Source organism: Corvus hawaiiensis, chromosome 2 (genome assembly GCF_020740725.1).
Source record: "Corvus hawaiiensis isolate bCorHaw1 chromosome 2, bCorHaw1.pri.cur, whole genome shotgun sequence".
Taxonomy (NCBI): Eukaryota; Metazoa; Chordata; class Aves; order Passeriformes; family Corvidae; genus Corvus; species Corvus hawaiiensis.
Genome location: NC_063214.1, coordinates 93,667,178 through 93,683,507, shown reverse-complemented (window position 1 = coordinate 93,683,507; position 16,330 = coordinate 93,667,178). Strand labels below are relative to the sequence as shown.

At 36.7% G+C, this 16,330-nt stretch overlaps 1 long non-coding RNA gene across 1 annotated transcript in view; it reads left to right on the top strand.

The window, feature by feature from the left end:
* The first annotated feature begins 6,672 nt into the window (after nt 1-6,672).
* LOC125321614 overlaps nt 6,673-16,330 on the top strand; it is a 24,940-nt gene continuing 15,282 nt past the window's right edge. Inside the window, exons 1-3 of the long non-coding RNA XR_007201610.1 lie at nt 6,673-6,751; nt 14,879-14,973; nt 15,563-15,646. This is a non-coding gene — a long non-coding RNA (uncharacterized LOC125321614). The remainder of the gene's footprint in view (nt 6,752-14,878; nt 14,974-15,562; nt 15,647-16,330) is intronic.

The window sequence follows — 16,330 nt, the reverse complement described above, 5'->3', positions numbered from 1 at the left end:
CAACTTGCAGCTTTTTATGAACGCAGGGGAGAAAAACATGTATAACAGGATTATAAAGACTTGAATCAAATCCAGACAAACTGTTCTTGTTTTCTAATCTGCAAACGTAAATACTGTTATAGCTCTGAAAGTAGAAAAAAGTGTAACTTTCCAAATAAAATTCTATTAAACTCTGCAAAGTTAATTAATGTAATAAATATGCCTGTGCTATATTAGGCAACAAACATAACAGTATTATCTCTTCCTATTTTCTTCCTGGGTAACTCAGTACCATCAGTATTCTAAGACCTTGAACTATATACAGTGCAGTCACATAACTATCACCACCCAAAGCCAAGTATTTCAGGAACACACAGCAGCAAGTTATAAACAAAAAGTAGTTATGATTATATTGAGTAAAGTTTGGAGCCAGGAATTTCTATTGCAGTTTTATAGTAGAATGTTATAGGAATTCCTTATTAAGAGGTTATAATTGCTGGAACTGGGATAGAATGTTTGTTTTATGAGACTATGATTCCATAATAAAGGTGGCAGTAGAAGAGATGACTGACAAAAGTTAATGACACATATCGTTAAGAGCTACATTCTCTACAGTTTGCAGATAATGTCTTGTGATGTCAACTAATCTTGTCACTTTTTATTCAGGCTCCACTGATAAGTAGCTGATTCACTAACTTGGAATACTTTAGAATAGTGGATATTTCATGAATTAAGTTGCCCTTATATTTGAGAGAAGAAAAACTGTACTACATAGTATACTGGTTCTGGATGTATAAATTGGTTTTTATCTGAATTTCAAAAATTCAAAAATCAGTCTCTTTTCTCACCATCTCGCATATTAAGGATATTCATTTTTTATGAAGTATCTTGCTTGAGACTGCAGAAAGTCATAAATATGAGCAGTCCTTTTTCTTCCCCTTTTGAGGAACAAAAATACACTCATCATATTTGCTACAAGTTTCTGGTGATTTTGACAACTGGGCAATGCCAGCAAATGCTCCATTCTAATGAGTTGTCATTGTGCAACATTTTCTCCCACCAAGACTGTAGGACCTTCTTGAGAATAATGTAGTGCTGGTTAAAAGTAAAAACATCCAGATCCAGGCTCGCTACCAAAATCTTTTGCTCACTGGCTGATGGTGTCACTGAAAAGCTGTCTCTGTGATCAGAGAAATGAGGGAAAGGAAAGCAGTGTCAGTTGCAAACTCCCATCTGTTAGGAGGGTTCAGGGCCTAGTTTAGTGACTTGCAGGTACAAAACAGAAAATAAATCAGCGAGCTGAAGTATTCAAAGAAAGGTGTTTACAATTCAGTTCATGTTTGTGTTCTGATTGATTGAAGATTTCTTCATATCCAAGTATATTGCAAATCTAAGTTTTGTGTCCTTTGGCTCCTAAAGTCTCAATAAATAAGTTCTAAACTCAGTGCTTCCACAAAGTTTCCCAAACATTATCCCCACTAATGGGATTCACTTCATACAGTAGTTTATTTACTTTCTGATATTCCCTGTTCCCAGATGTGTTAAATCTGACCCATATTTTCACTAGGCTTGCTGTTTCAAATTTTACATTGATTTTGTGAATTTCATTTGGACTGACACCATGGAATAGCACAAAAATGTGGTTCTATATTAATTAAATATCTAGTACACTGACAATATTTTAGCTATATTGGGATATAGTGACACCAATAATATATGACTAGATATTTACCTTGTTCTTGACAGGGAATGCGGGGATTATATGTCCAAATGGAAGACAGTCCTTTGCTCAGCCTGAGCTACTGCCAGCTATCTCTGCTGTGGAGAAAAGAAATAGAAATGTAATTTCTTCCTTTTTATTGTTGCTATTGTTGTATTTGAAAAGTTATTAAAGGGTTGTTGCTGCTCTACTCCTTTTTTTTTTTTTTTTTTTTATTTACTACAGTGGTTGACACTCCAGTATCAATGGCTAGGTATTGCCATATTAAGAAATCATACATATGCAAGTAGTGGAATACATTTACACACTTAATTCTTCACAACAATTTTGGCAAGCAGTACTTACGTTTTATCTTTCCTATAACTAGACTTTGTTTTTAATACACTACATTTCCATTTACTTCTGAAATCTCCTCTAAAAGCTGAGTTGAATGAAAGGCAAAAACAGAGTCTCTGTTTCAAAAAGTGTGTGAAAGAGGAATGAGCAGAGAAAATACATATTAAAAAAAGAGAGAGGTAACAGATACACTTGTGTTTGTTTCCATGTGCAACACTGTGATATGGATATGCTTTTTTTGTTCGTTTGTTTAAACAAAAAAAATAGTGTTTCAGGCCAGACTTTTTCTTTTACACTGATGATAATGACACCCAAGTATATGCGGGGTCTAATGGAACAGTTAATCTATCTCTGAGGTAATACATTAATTATTGTAAGTAAAAGTGCAGAATTTAGTGCTCTGGGCTTTCATTTATTGTTCATTATTCTTTTTCCCTTTTAACAGTTCTGTCTCTGCTTATGGATATACACATGCATTGTCTGACATTTCGCCATACATTAACTAACCACTATCTTACTGTCATATAAGGGGTAAAGACCCAGGCTTAGAGAGGGTAGCAGAGCCAATTCAAGCTAAGTTCGTTCTCCAAGGGCTAAACATAAAAGTGATTGGTTTGAAATGATAATTTTCCAAGGAGATTTAAATATTTTTAAAAGAATAAAAAATTGTTTTCAAAAATTAAATTCAAAATTCAATTTTTTGAGTTTTCATTAAAGCTGTTCCAATAAAAGCAATTAGGCATTTTAGGTACCTGAGCAGCAGCCTATGTCCACACTGCATTTCATGCATCACCTCACAAACCCTCTGATCCCCAAAACCTTGCATCACCCTTAACAAACACATTTCAGCATGTGCATTTCATTTGCTCCAGAAAAACATCCCTTAAGCCCAACACACTGCATCTGTGTGAAAGATTTGCAAGCTGTGGATAAGCATGCTGTGATTGCTGACACTTGTGAGGCTGGAGGGGTATAAAGAAGAGCAGAAATGTTCAGAAGCCTTTAGGTAGTACAACTTCCTTCACCAGTTAATCAAACAGAAGAACACAGAGGAGTGGTTTTGGGTGACTCAGAGACAGCTGTAAGTCCTTTCTGCAGCAATAGGGACTGCACAGAACCACAACTGGGGTGTGGCTGCACAAGACAAAAGGTCTAAATGGGGTGAAAATGTCAACAAAGATGAGAAAACGTTCAGTTCTGAAAGCGCTCAGTCACTGTTGCATATGTACATAGGACATTCCTCAGCAACTTGATTAAAACCTGTAGGTGTAAATATACAAAAAGGTAAACCTTTCTGCACAGAAGAGGCTTTATCCCAAAATTTCAGAGCAACTGGTGGTGCAAATAGCTCTGCCACAAAAAGAAGCTTAGGTGTCAGATAGCTTCCTACATATTGGGCACAATTCCCAGGCAAAGTGCACATCTTCCCAAGCTCAAGATGTGGAAGAGAATGATGGAAGTCCATGAAGAGTTGGTGCTCTGCACTGAGAGAAAACCTTCAGCTCTGCAACCACATCAGGTTATCACCATCATATCCTCAAGGACATGAGAAAAGCATTCTTTTTTATATTTGTCATGTCCTTCTTTCATCCATAGGGTCATGTTTCAGCTCACTGTCATGAACTGGTTCCCTTGCGCATGTCTCCTGGAATAGTCTCCTCCCCCTCCTACAAAGATGGTTCCCAGCCTCCTTGTTGAGAAACTCTTCCAGTTTGTAGCAAGGGTTCCTGTAGATGAGGGATGGAGCACATGGAGAACATGAGTGGTGGAACATGGATCAGGCCACACTGCCTGGTGAGGCATTTGCTTTTGGAGACAGGAACTTCAGACAGGGATCTTCACAGCTCTGAGATCTTTCCAGACTCCATGTGTATATACCCTCCAGCACAGTCACAAGCTACAGGTTTTTCCTTATTGTCCCAAGTGGGACAGGTTACCTGCAGCCCAGAAGCTGTTTTCCACTGTGTGAGCACTCAGGGAAAGCCTAAAAGTACATTCATGCTGTTAGTCCATGAGATATGGGGTTTATGGGGTAACACATGTACTTAGATGCCTAAAGATTCTTTGATACAAGGGATGCAGATGTGTATGTGTCCGAGAGATAATGGAAGTTTAAATGTGCACTTTCATACCTCTTCCTTACCAATCATTTTCTGAGTACCCCCCTTCTGATCCACTGATATGTGAACAAGTATGTGTATTCTGACATATATGTGTATAATCATATATAAATATTTTTATATATGTGTGTGTATATGAACTTGAGCTTCTTCTTCTCTGATCCTCACATGAACAATTTATGGATAAGTTACACCCCTTAAAATTGCTGAACTTGTCCCAGATAGACATGGATAAAAGGATCACTAGCTATATCAATTGATCAGAGAATCCTGTTCTTGCTAAATAGATATTAAAACAATATCAAGATTCAGTACTCCAATCGGAATGGTTTCTACTGAAAAAATATCCTGATGCTGGAAGTCTAAGTAATACAGAAACCCTTCAGAAAGGCCCGTTGTGGTAAATGGATCTGCACCTGTGGGAAACATCAAAGTCAGCATGTCTTTTCCTTTGAACTGAATTCTCTTTTATCATCCATTTTTCTTCTATGTGTTTATATATAAAAATACAATATTATTAGCTCTGTCATCTTTCCACCAATATCATGAGTTAATCCAAGTCAGAGCAATAGATAAATTACATTTTCTTTGGAGATATTTGTGCATGCAGACGGTATTTATTTACCTGTTCCTATCCAAGAGCATCAGGGCAGAATTTTCAAATGTTTCCTGCAGAGGTCTGCTTCCACTAAAATCACTATTGCTTCAGAAATTCATACAAACTCTCCTGCTTCCAAAAATTGCACATAAATTTTCCATTAGGGGAACTGCCTTCTATGTTGTCTTAAGACTGAGCAAGATATAAATACTGTAAATAGACACAATAAAAACTGAATTCAGAAGTTTTTCTTGTTCTCTGACTAACTAGGGGTGGGGAAAGGCTGGGTCACGTGTATGGTACAAATATATTCAGTGATACCAATTTCCTGTAGTGTTTGCCCAATAGATTGCTCATAAATATTAATGTTTTTTCAGCTGGGTTTTTTTTCCCATGTTAGTGGTACCATTTTAGGGAATAGTCATAGATTAAAGGCCACATTTTGACAATCTAGTAAGAAAATTATTCTAAAGTCTTTCAAATATTAACATCCTTAAAATGAAGCTAAATATGAATTCCTTATCCATAACCCCATTATTAATTAAACAGTATTGTTGGAGTGTTCCTTTTCAGAGCCTAGGAAAGTAAATTGCATCAACTTTAGGCTAAATTCTTCACAAAAGGTAACAATGTATCATGAAGGGTGACTATTCATCTCAAGAAATCCGTCAAAACCCCTTGTACTCTTTCTTTCCTCTAGGCACATGTGTACTGTTAAAAATAAGAACAAAATATTCAACAGAAGATAAAATTGGAGCAAGAATTGCCCATAATGAATAAAGAGAATAGAACTTATGAAATCAGTAGTACTGAAAGCATCTAGGAATAGCATTAACAATATCAAATATATGAATTTTGAAGACACTGTCAGAGCTCATCTGCCATCTTCACATACCTTAGTCTTATCAGGAAGCTTACAGTTAAAAAAAACCAAAACCATAAAATTCTCTGCATAGCAGTATTAATGATGGGAGTTAGAAAAAAAGGTTGTATGGGTTTCCCCTTGTCCTTTGCTCTAGAAATCTCTTTTCCCTTGAAAGGGAGTGCTTTGGACATGACAATTTAGAATAACTATTTTAAGCCATTCTGTTGGGAAGTCACATTTTCATTCCATGTTTTGTAGTGAGCAATCTATCTGTCCAGATCTTGCAGGAAGTAATTAATGGAAACATACAGAGCATGCAGAGCAATCTATCACCACAAGGGGAGATTTTGAGTCTAGGAGCCTGGAGAAAATGGTATAGTTTTTTCACAGTATACAATATACTGTATCCTATAGTCATTGTATCTCTCTCTGCTAGAGAATGAGAAGGAGCTCACACACCCTGCACACTCCTTTTAGGAGTTTTAATGCACATCTTTAGGAGCTCTGTGTGACAACATTATGACAGTGGTGTCTTTGTTGTTACCACAAGCCTGACAATGGTCACAAGAGAACGTCCTTCAGCATTGCCTGTAAAACAGCAACGTTTTATCCATGCTCATAAGTTAAGAGAATAGCGAGTACTCCCTGTGCCTGCAGCTAGGTTGGAGGTATTAGAAGATCCTTCTTACCTGTATTTGTTTCTTGTCTCCTTCCCTTCTGTAGTATTATAGACAAAATTATCCATGAAGACACAACCCACAAGGGTAATATTTGTAATAAACCCTTACTGAGACTTCCTCTGTACTCTCTTCAAAAAAACCCAAAAAATTACACATACAGAAATTCCTTGCATACTGAGCTACCTGCTCTGTCTTTATTTTTGTTCATCTAAGCTTTAAACAGCCTCAGTTTATGATTCTGAGATCTCTAATTACAGATACATCTCATTACTTCTTGACTGGCAACATTTTCTTCAGCTAAATCCAAAAACATTGACCAGAAAAGCCTCACTCCTCTAGCAGACTGAATACTGCTCACTTATTTGGAAGCTTTTGCCTGGGGCTCCTGAGGGTGTGAGCATTGTACCCAGTTGAGCTATTAAATGACCTGCATTTCTCAAAAGAACGTGAAAGGTATTTATGATATTTGACTTATGCACTCACACGTGTACAACTGCATGTTTTTGTTAACTAGAGCCATGAGTTTCTCCTTTGTTGCTATCCTTCTGTCATACCTACTGCACTGCTGCCACTCCGTGCTGAGCTCTTTGATACAAAGCATCTTTCTACTTTTAGCTTTATTGATGTGTATTTATTTATTTTAGATAGAGTTTGTGCTAGAACACATACACACATATGAAATAAATAGGTGCACTTTAAAGAAGCTTAAAGAATAAAATCCAAATGTCATGAATTAATCTGCATATTGTGAAAACAGGCAGTAATTCAAACTGAAAAGATGACCGTAGAAATCTTTGTAAAATGCTTTTTTCTTTCCTAGGAAGATATGAAAAAGAAGATATACATTTATGGGAATATTTCTTAGTAAGGGTAATAATATAACAAGGGGGGAAAAAGAAGGATCAGTGATTCATTAGAAACTATTTTTCATTCTTCTGAAATATGAAAAGAGAAAATGAAAGAAAACACAGTAAAATCTCATTTACTCCGGAGAAGCATAGACTTGTCAAGGATATTATCATCAGGATTTGAATTTTATTCCACAGTTAACAGGATTTCTTTTTGGCTAAAAAAGAATTTCAAAGCATCATTAAAATAAAACACCATCCTATTGAAAATAAATACCAAAAAAAAAAAAAAAAAAAAAAAAACCCAACCAACAACAAAATAACAAAACTTAATTCTTCTAGAATGATTTTGACAATTAGAAAACATTTCTAGAGGGCAAGGTCAGCAGCTTCCTTGTCTATTTTGCCTAGTCTAAAGGAGGAAAGAGTAAAATAAGTACACATCATGATGCTTTAGTAGTAATGAATTGTTATTATTTAATTTTCTCATGTTTAAAGAGTTCTCACTGTAAGAATATCTTTAACTAGAAGTAAACACTCTGGAAGATTATGAGGCAGATATCTATTTTGCACACTTTAAGCAGATGGCAAAGATTCAAAAAGTTGTGCTTAGTATTCATTTTTGATGTTTCACTTAATTCTGAAATAAGATCACCCTTTCTCAGATCTCAGAAACTACAACTAAAAATGTTGAGAAGGACAGAAGAAAAAGATGATTTTGTGAGTAACCTTCCAAAATAAAAATATGAGGGCTTTCCTAATGAAATCTTTTCTCCTGGAAACCATCATGGTAGGGATAGCTGAGTAACACAGTATTAACCCAACAGTACGAATTTCCAATGGCTGGTTTCTCTCAGGATTGAGGAACTTATGCAAAGTCATGAACTGTGGGGAAAAATGTGGTTGGGTAAAATACCAAGTACAATGCCAGTAATTTCACAGCATTTTTTTAGGGTTTAGTTGGTTATAAACAGTTCTTATTCAGCACAGTGTCTAATGGAAGATTATTTTGAACAGGAGCCAAATTTGGAACTTTTTATTAAAAATGTCTAAATGGGATATTTGACCACTTAAAAAGTCTTTGTGTCTAAGACTTTTGAATCAGAAAGTTGTTCAAAACAACTTTTTTCCTACACGCAGTTCCACTTCAAACAAATTGACATTTTCTAATGAAAAAATTATTGTTAAAGATGGTTTCTGAATGCAGAATTTCTTTAAGTCAAGAAATACAAGTTACTTCAGACACTGCCATAGGGTTTCAACCTTGTTTCTTGAAGAGATCTTGATGAGACAGCCACTTCCAGTGTTTACAAGGCTGCAGTATGACTTATTTATCTTTCATTCCTATTTAAGGGTCATGTTGTGACCTGCAAGCAGGACTCTTAATGGACATCGATCATCGATAGAGGATTTGTTCTAGCACTTGTGTTGCCTTCAGTGCTGATGGCAGTGGTTACTACTGTTATCTGCACAAACCTAATAGATGGGCCACTTCCACTGACTGATAGCAAGCAGTTTCCCACCTTGATCTTGGATCCAGCACCTGGTTAGATGTTAGGGCAGCATTGTAGAATGAAAGCTTTCCTCAAATGGACAAACTTTTTTGAGGATGCTGAACACTGTCACAGGTGTTAGGTCACTTGAGTAAATATTCTGAGGTCTCCAACAGTGATGTCAGAGCATGTAACAGTCTCAGCATCTTCAGTCTTTCCTCTCTATAATGTTATTGTTGTGGGTATTGCATCTGTTAGACCTTTGGAGTATAGTTAGATCAAGAATAAGACATGGCTGGAGCAGATGCTGAACAACTGGGGAGAAAAAAAAGGTTTTCTATGCCGTGAAATGTTGGAATTGGGTTTTCTTAATCCCTCTGAGAAGTACCTTTCTTTGAGTAACAGCTCTGACTAGAAAATATGTAAAGTACTACATGATCAAGATATGGGCAATGTTAGAAGCACATATGAATGTGTATATATTATTTATACATGTAGAATTAGGTGTTCTAAAGAAATATTTTGTATTTCAAAGACACCATCATTGGTTAATATCCTGAAAAATTAAATTGTGCAATTATTAAGGCAGAATATACTTCTCATCCTACCCACCAAAACAGTCAGCCAGTGGGACTTTATTTATCACTGTTGCAGAGTCTATTCAATCAGTTCCCATATCCCCCTTTCCCCACTGCCTCACCTGTCACTTCCACCTAGCAGGCACACAGCTCCGCACACACACACACAGAGAAACTCAGCATTTTCTGCAATCAACCAAATAGCCTGAAGTGAAAGACAAACATGATGCCCGAAGCAATATTGCTTGGTTAACAATGAATAGTTCTTTAAAGTGATCACATGAACTTTAATCTGAAAGATTGCTTTGAATTGTTAAGGATGGAATCTGTTGCTATGAGAGTTGTCAAACAACTGTGGCGAATTTAATGTGTAATAGATGATAACCTTTGTCGGTTTTAATATTGAATTCCATGTTACTGATCCTAGTAAATAATCCTTACCTTCCCCTAGTGAATACCTGCTACATCCCAAAGCTCTACGCAGTACGCAAAGACTTTTTAGTAGAGCGTTTTTCATGTAAAGCACACATACTGTATAGATCTGACCTCATCACTGGTTGCCTCAGGCTATCTCCTGTATACCGTCTGTTTTCTTGATTTTCTCCTGAGGTTGTCATTATCTAAGGTTTGTAAATATTTCAGAAATTTGAGACTTGTACAGCAATTGAAAATGCCATATTGCTGTTATACTGAACCTTCAGTAGCATTCAGACATTCATTTTTCTCTATTTTATCTATTTTAGTTCTGGATGATACAAATTGTACAATGCATGATTTAGCTGTAATTGAATTTGGAATCTATTTACAGTCATTTTAACCAAAAGTATACAGATAAGCATAATTTTGATCTCAGTTAACAAAGAAACAATATAGGTTTTTACCTTATATTGTGCTATTTTCTATTTGTCAAGGTGCTATATAGATTTTATGGATATTTTATGCAAGTTTATGCATGAAACTAAGCTGTTTGTAGAAACTGCTGACCTCTCCATTGAAGGGAAAAAAACCACAAAACAAAACCTGAAAACCCTTTTGTCGTTTAAAAACCCGTAGGAATGTAGTATGTATCATAAAGGACACATGTACTTGAAACAGATTAAAAGAAGTACAGAACTGGTTCCTTCCCAGAATCTTAGTATAGATGAATTTCTTTGTATTAAAGCAGCCTTCATTTACTGAATGTTTTTGCTTTCATGTAATTACGTACATATACTTAGCAAAGTATCTTGTATAAAGCAGAAAGCTACAGAAGCCCTTTAAAATCAGCTTTGAAAATCATGTGTGGCATGAATTTTGGCAGCATTATCATCACATTCATTTTTGGAAGTATACTCCAATTTTTATATCAGCTCCTGTATTGTAGCAATAATTTACTCTGATATTAATGTTAGTATCCAATTTTCACATCAGATTCTTTATCCCAGTATAATCTACTGCAATATCACATTGCCAGCCATACCTACCTACATTGTTCTACTTTTGTAGTTGCCTTCAATACACTTCTTTTTAACATTCATTATGTTAAGACTGTGATGATACACCACCAAATGGGATAGAGAGAAGAATGTGCATAGTGTAAAAAAGATCTATTGTGATGATAGGGAGGCTTAAGAGTGTTGATGGAATCTTAAGATCCTGCTAAATTTTTTTATAATTTTTTAATTAACTCATTTATACTAGGATCAGAAAGTTCTTTTGCTCTGCACTAATACAAGCTTTACAGATAACGGGGAATTCCTTGAAATTTTGCTTAGCATGTTCTTACATTGAGTCATGTGGATTTCTATACTTTATATGAAACATTCGAAGTGGAGGCAATAATTTGTAAATGACATGAGAAAAAGAAATCACGGTATATTTTCTTTTCAAAATATTTAGTGTCTACAATTCATCTGTGAACCAAGTAAATCACGGCTTCTTCAAGTGCAAGGATCGAAACCAATTACCATTAGTGACCATCGGGTGCAGCCGATCCTTTCTGTCCTGTTGCCTGAATCTCAATGATCTCCCAAGTGTGCCCATGCAATTTAACAGGAAGATCAATACACCACGGCAGTTAGCAGCAGCTCTCTTGAAGTGCTTCACAAAACATGCTACATTTCTCTACCGAATAAATGTCAAAACATTCCAACAGCTACAATTCTTGGGAGAAATTGTTCTTGTGAAACATTATTGACATACTTTAACCCACATTTCCCGCTGCTCTCCAGCTTCCTACAGGCCAGTCAATTCTGATTTGGCAAGGGCCACATCGACACATGTCCCCTGTTGACTTTGTCTGTAGGCATGAAAGATATCACGATGCAATGCAGAAGTCCTGAGTGTCGGGGGTCAGTGGTCCAGCTCCGACCCAAGGTCAAGGTGACAACAACCTGTCTCCTGGGACTTGTCTTCATCTCTAATATGGCCTTGGAAGCAATCAATATCATTACAGAGCTTACTTTTCTAACAGAGAGTGCCACCTGATCTAAGCATTTCAAGACAATGACTTGCAAGCCTTGCTGCTTGAAAATGTCTTCATTTTCCCACTATACTGCAAAACATCTGTGTTAGGTCTGGCATTGGTTTTTTTTTTCATTTATTTAATTTGATAAATGAAATTGATTCTTTTCACTTTTTAATGGATTTCTGCATCATGGACTTTCTTGATATTTTCTTCTATTTTCTGGAGGTATTATAGGTAGCTCAGTACTTTCTCCCAGCATCCAATCCCTATATCTTTTTTTTCTTTTTTTTTTGCTATTATTTTGCCCTCCTATTTTTGTCCCTATTGTCTATTAGCAACCATTTTCTTCTTTATTTCTTTCTAGCTTTCAGGAAAGGAAATCTCAGTGCTGCATCTATATGGTAGATTTACACACACACACACACACACATAAAACTCATCTTCAAATATATTCTTGAAAATATAAATTAAATGCAACATCCTTACCAATTTTGTCAGGCCATAGAGGGTTAGTGCATTGTAAGAAGTAATTATGCACATGAACAACCTGATAACCACCGAGACAGACACTTTTATCACCTGTTTACAAGAGCTATGGTAATTTCCAATACCGCAAAATGTTGCTTTCTTCAGAAATCTCAACCATGATGACTCAGTACAAAATTCTGTATAGTTAAGGAGGTTTTTACCTCTTTTAATGTGTTTTTTTCTTTTCCCTAGGGAATGAAAAAGTCCCCAACAAACACAGGTGTCAAACTAAAGCAAAATATGGCAAACTTAAGTATTTTTAAAGAACTGTTTCTATTAATTGAGCAGTGGTAGAAAACACTATCAAAATTGACAATAACTTACAACCAAAGCATGAGGAGGAATAGAACCTACCTATATTGTATCATTAAAATTACTCAGTTTTCTCATCACACACAAAATTGGGCTTCAGATTCCCTGCACAATGGACAACTGAAAGTGAAACCTGAAAGCAAATATTTAATTCAAGAAGATCAAGGTATCCTTACATCATGCTGCTATGGAGACCTTTTGTGTCCTACATAGACTGGTAGATAAAATCAAAACCAAACAAAGTAAAACAAAATCCAAAGCCATAAATATTGCTTTAGATGTGACTCACAGCAGTCTAATATGTCTGTAATGTACCTAGCATACTTTTGAGGTCCTTCAAAACAACAGCATTTTCAAAGAGAGAGAAAGAGGTTTTTTTTTACTCTAAAGGTTACATGCATAAACTTCACTCTAGGTTTTATGTATACTAAATGAACCCTGGTATCCAACTCGGTGGATAATTCCCTTTTAGAAAATGCAGATCAACTGCTCATCAACTGTTCCTAGCCGCAGAAAGGAGTTAAGGCAGGAACTGGAAGGATGGGCTTCCCCATCTTCCCTCGTCTCTTTCCTTCTGTTTATCCTTTTGCACCCAATTCTCTCCTTGGATTTATGAGGCTGATGAGGCAGTTTCATTCAAGATGCAGTTGAAAGACTACATTCCCAATTTACACCCTTTAAAGAAGAAGGGAATCAGGCTCTCTCTCTCTACTCACAGCAGTTCACAAGGATGTTACAGTCTCCAAGTCCCCCTGTTGCTGTTTGAGGACGTTCAAGAGAAACAAAAGAGCTGGCGGGATCTTAGGTGACTGTGCATGAAAGCTGGCACAAGACACCCCTGAAGCTGAGCATATACCTGTAGAGAAAAAGTGGAAAATCTCTCACTCCTGTTCAAGAGTTCCTGAAAATCTACCTCAAGCCTGTGCTTACAATTTAGCATACAAGCACTAGCTAGATATTAGGGGCTCCAGCTAATAATTACCCCAGCTATCAGTGTCTCCTCTTTCCACACAGGCCTTCAGTGCCTCCTATACACGGATTGGTGGCCAGCACATTCTCGCAGCTCATTCTCAACATTGTAAAATGGCAAAATGACCCTCTTTTTACCTGTCAGGCAGTGATCTACACATGAGGCAGTATAGAAAGGAGAAGAGAAGTAACTATCCTCAGAGAAGTAACAGGAATCACTAAACTAGTGTGTTCTATTTAAACAGTGGTGTTGCATGGAAGAGGCTGCAAAGGCAGTTTTTCCTTAGATCAGAGCACTTGTGGGCTCCCTTTACCTAGCTCAGTCGTTCTTCAGTGCTTCTTTGGAGGCATCCAGCAGTGGAAGGGCTGTATCAAACTTCTGCAGCATTGCTGCACATTGCTGGACATTGCTTCAACCTCAGCCTCTTGGAGCTCTGACTAGTCTCCATCAAACCAGACAGCACAACTGCAACGGCACTTCCTCTGCACAAAGTGATAGCTACTAGTGGAGGAACATGATAAGGCCTTAACCTTACTTTAGGCTTCTTTACCAAGATGCAACTGCCTAAAAAAAGTCCAGTAGTATGAAAATCTGACTCTTTCTTTTCCCTGCTTACACTCTGAATTTTCAAAAGCTGTCTAGAATAATTTTTTTTGCATTTTCATTCCTGCACAAATGCTATAACATATAATTGGTAAGGTATGTTACAGACTTCTTTCTCTTCTCTGAAGTCAGGGCAGCTGCTCTCCTTATCCTTCATATCTATTCTTCTTCATATCTATATCTATTGACCAAGGAGACTACACAGATCTGTCAGGACAGATATTGCCAACCCAGGTGAAAAAAAAAAACCACCAAAACCCAATCAATTTTGTGAAAGAGAATTACAAGTTTTCTTCGTTCCTTCCCAATTTCAGATGAAATAAATTTTTCTTTCTATTGAAAGAAAATGCAGGATATTTCTGTTTGGGAACAACAATATATCTTTAATAGGGAATTTTTAGTGGATTCAAGTACAATTGTAGGACATATATAAGGAGACTCCAGTGTTCAGTAAAATCAGGAGGAAGAAGAAGATTTATGTTACTAAAGAAATCTGGACGGTCAAGTAGATTTGTCTGTAATATCAGTTCTATGTCATGAGGAGAAACTTTTTGAGAGGTAGAAAAAGGTAACAGTGGAAAGTCTGAAAAAATGAAACTGCTTAATAGAGACCTCTTACTTTTTTCAATGTCACATTTGTGGCTGACATAGAAGTAAGGTATTTTATGTTGCATCTTGGAGTACAATGTGGTGAGGGGATCCTTGCATTCTCTCCACATGCTGCCGCATAACAAAAAGAGCAAAATATATGCAGATATGAGAGCTCAGTATTTTTTAAAATATATATGTATTTCAATTGCAGGGGCTAAACAAAATGTTACAAACATTCTCAGTGCAAACATCCTCTCCTTCTCCTCTGCCTTGGAGAACTGCAGGAAGATAGTGAATTCATCTGTGGTAAGGAACCGACATCTTTTTCAGCATTAGTTGGTAGAAAGATATCATCTGTTTTAGCATTCTTGTCATATATTTCACTCTCAAGTCTAGTTGGGAATGTGTCTTCTTATTAGGACTATCATCATTTGTATTTTAAGTCTAAAGTAGTTTAGTTTTAGAATCTAAGAAGTTACTGAGACATCCCGAGCTAAGCTCCATTAAACTCTTTGACCTAAACCCTATGAAGAGCCATTAGTTCAGCAGGAAGAACATTATTGTGCCAGCACACAGTGTGAGTACAAATCCTCTTCCGCCTCTGTCTGCCAGCTTCCCTCCCCTTAAAGTATTATGCTTTATATGAAAAAGCAGAGAACTATGTGAGGCCCTAATGGATTATCAAATGAAATATGATCACCAATGGTTATGTATTATAGTTAATGTTTCATTAGTTGTAGTAAGAGCAGACAAAAAGGTTGGCTTTACTCTGTAAAAGGTTGGCTTTTTTCTGACTTCAGCTCAGTTCTGCAGAAATTTATTGTTAAATTATTTACCTCCTTAATTTTCAGTGTCAAGTTGTTTTTCTCTTTCTATGTTCTCTTGTCTTTTACAGCCCCCTCTATCTTCATCATAGAAACAGAATTTTTATGGGAGCCGTTGGATGGAAGATGGAATGAATGAAATGGTTCATGAGAAGGTAATTGCTGTCCGATAGTGGGTGACATAGAACAGAATGACCCTGATGTCATGAATCTTGCTTAGGAGAGGAAATGGTGTTTACCTGTGATTTTACTGTGATGTCAGTCAAGGGCTCTATCACCCTTTCTGAGGACCAAGTGTGAAAGCTTATTTTAGGTGCTCTCTTTCTTATTATAAATCCTTATTGTAGAATAGAGGATTTTGGTTTATTCCATAGCTGAAGTGAACACCACAGCGTTTTGTGTTGGCTGCTTACCCAAACACCTACCTTTCGTATCCGCCTTTTGCAATTCACATTATTTCTCCTGACAGCACTAGCCAGTTCCATACTTTTGGGGAAAAAAATGCAGACTTCACCATTCAGATCAAACGTACATCCATTCTAAGGGACAGGTATGACACTTCTTAGTTTGGTGATTCCCTGCAGGAAAGACCAACATCTGCAACTTAATGATTCCTAAGGTTAATGTGTTTGCATTCACAGTTTACAGCCTGAAAATGGGACAATTCTGTCCTAATGACACCGAGAGGTGTTTGCACTCACATAATCTACTCAAGCAGAATATTCCTCAGGAAATCATCAAACTTCATAGAATCACAGATTCATACAATGGTTTGGGTTGGAAGGGACCTTAAAGATGGCCTAGTTCCAAGCTTCATGCCATGGGCAGGGACACCTTCC